General features: G+C 47.9%; 2 non-coding genes across 2 annotated transcripts; one reads left to right on the top strand and one right to left on the bottom strand.

Annotated features, from left to right (window-relative positions):
- Window positions 1-1,377: 1,377 nt before the first annotated feature.
- Window positions 1,378-1,464, bottom strand: trnay-gua (transfer RNA tyrosine (anticodon GUA)). The gene is given in 2 exon segments: window positions 1,378-1,413; window positions 1,428-1,464. It is a non-coding gene; the product is annotated as a tRNA-Tyr (tRNA).
- Window positions 1,465-1,792: 328 nt separating this feature from the next.
- trnar-acg (transfer RNA arginine (anticodon ACG)) lies at window positions 1,793-1,865 on the top strand. The gene has a single exon. It is a non-coding gene; the product is annotated as a tRNA-Arg (tRNA).
- Window positions 1,866-2,122: the final 257 nt, after the last annotated feature.

Below are 2,122 nucleotides of genomic sequence, written 5' to 3'. Positions count from 1 at the left end.
CAGAAGCTGCAGAGCGTGCCAAACTTAGTTGACTGCATCTTGGGTATTAATCTACAAAGTATCAGGACAGATGCGAGGAGCGGTGTCTGAGAAAGGCATCATCCATTGTTAAGGACCCTGAGCACCCAGGGCATGCCCATTTCTCCTCTTACCATCAGGTAGGAGGTACAGAAGCCTGAAGGCACACATTCAACGATTCAGGAACAGCTTCTTCCCCGCTGCCATCCGATTCCTCGACGGACATTGGACATTGAACCCGTGATCACTACATCACTTTTTTTAAGTATACGTATGCTATTTCTGTTTTTGCACGAGTTTTAATCTATTCAATATACGTACGGTGTAATTGATTTTTTATTACTGTTAGTTTTTCTTCTCTATTTTGTATTGCAATGAACTACTGCAGCTAAGTTAACATATTTCACGACACCCGCTGGTGATAACAAGCCTGACGTTGATTCAGACATAGATGAACATAACATACTGAGCTACACAAATCGGAGGAGACCTGGTACAATGCCGGTCTGTATCTGCGTCCTGATACTTCAGATACTGGCACCACCTGCTGGTGTGGATTTGCAAACGCTGAACCGAGAGTGACTGCAAAAGGTTGCCCAATCAGAATTGAAGAAAGTAATGTCCGTGCCTTTGTGGTAATCTCTTCTGTTGAACACTTGCTATGAAGCAGAGTCGCATCATCTTGTTGCGTGGAGTCCAATCAACTCTGAGAGTGGAAAGACTGCTGAAGCAGTCTGTGTGAAGTCTGAGTGCTCTGGAATGCTAGACTGAGACAAGCTCACGATGGGTATTGTGTGATTTGGTGCATCTGTATTCCATCTGGTGACGTGTCGGAGCACTCCCGAGTGCAGTCTTATGTCACCAAGCTGCTCCGTGACACGGGATTGATCATTTGCGCCAGAAAAGAGTAGCACAGCTTCGAATGGTGGGGATCTTTAATGAAAGACTCTTGTGACCGTGATCTGTGAAGATGTGCTCAATGGTGTGAGGGATCTTTCAAGTGCTGGACTGGACTGTATCCATCATTTTCTGTGTAGAGCTTTGCACTGCTGGGCATTCGTGTTTCCATGCCAGGCTAGAGCAGCTTGTGTGAAGAGCTGGCACTCTGGAATTTTACCCTGAAATAAGCTCAATTTGTATGACAAACCCGAGATATTTGCAGGCTCAAAACGCTGGAGGAAGTCAGCAGGCCAGGCAGCATCTGTGGGAAAGAGTAGACAGGCGAGATTTGGGGCCGAGACCCTTCTGTGATCTGATGCCTTCCATCTGGTTAGGTGACCGGGCAGTTCTGAGAGCAGTATTGTGCCAGTAAGTAGGTCTGTGATATGGAAGTGATGATTAGCATAAGAAAAGAGCTACTCCTTCGAGCCGGAATCGAACCAGCGACCTAAGGATTTCAGCTTTTGTCTCTACAGTCCTCCGCTCTACCAGCTGAGCTATCGAAGGAAAGGCACGAGCAGTGTGCTCCGCGTGGACCCCTGTGACACGGAGTCACAAACTAGTGTCCATGTGATAAAACAGGTTGGGAACTCCTGCCTGCGGACAATGTTTCTGGACCTGAGTGATAGCTGCGTGTCTACCGGGTGGGTCCGAAACGTCGACTTGCTACTCCTTTGCATAGATGCTGTGTTGCCTGCTGAGTTTCTTCAGCATCTTGTGTGCGTTGCTTCGTATTTCCAGCATCTGCAGACTTTCACCGAGGAAAAAAGAATTTTCTGGTGTTCGTACGTTTTGAAGTAGTCTGGCACTGACAGTGGTTTCCGATAAGCGAAAGGGGCCAGTGGCGCAATGGATAACGCGTCTGACTACGGATCAGAAGATTGTAGGTTCGAATCCTACCTGGCTCGGTGATGTTTTCCTCATTCTTTTGCAAGTCTGGTCAGCTGTCCTCTTTCACCCCGCTTCCTGGCCAATTTCTTTCTTAGCATTTATGACTGACTCCTCACCAGAAAGATCACGCTTCATTTCCGCATCAGCCACCAGTTATCTTTGTCTCATCGCTTTTCGGGCCTGTTGTCCTCATCTAACGTGCCCTCTTCACTGTTGCAAGGGGGAGCTGTCGCGATGGCGCCGAGCTGCGGTCTCCGCCAAGTTTAATTGTCAT

This window comes from Mobula birostris, chromosome 1 (genome assembly GCF_030028105.1).
Source record: "Mobula birostris isolate sMobBir1 chromosome 1, sMobBir1.hap1, whole genome shotgun sequence".
NCBI lineage: Eukaryota > Metazoa > Chordata > Chondrichthyes > Myliobatiformes > Myliobatidae > Mobula > Mobula birostris.
The sequence above is the reverse complement of the archived record's forward strand: the minus strand, read 5'-3'. Positions and strand labels throughout refer to the sequence as shown.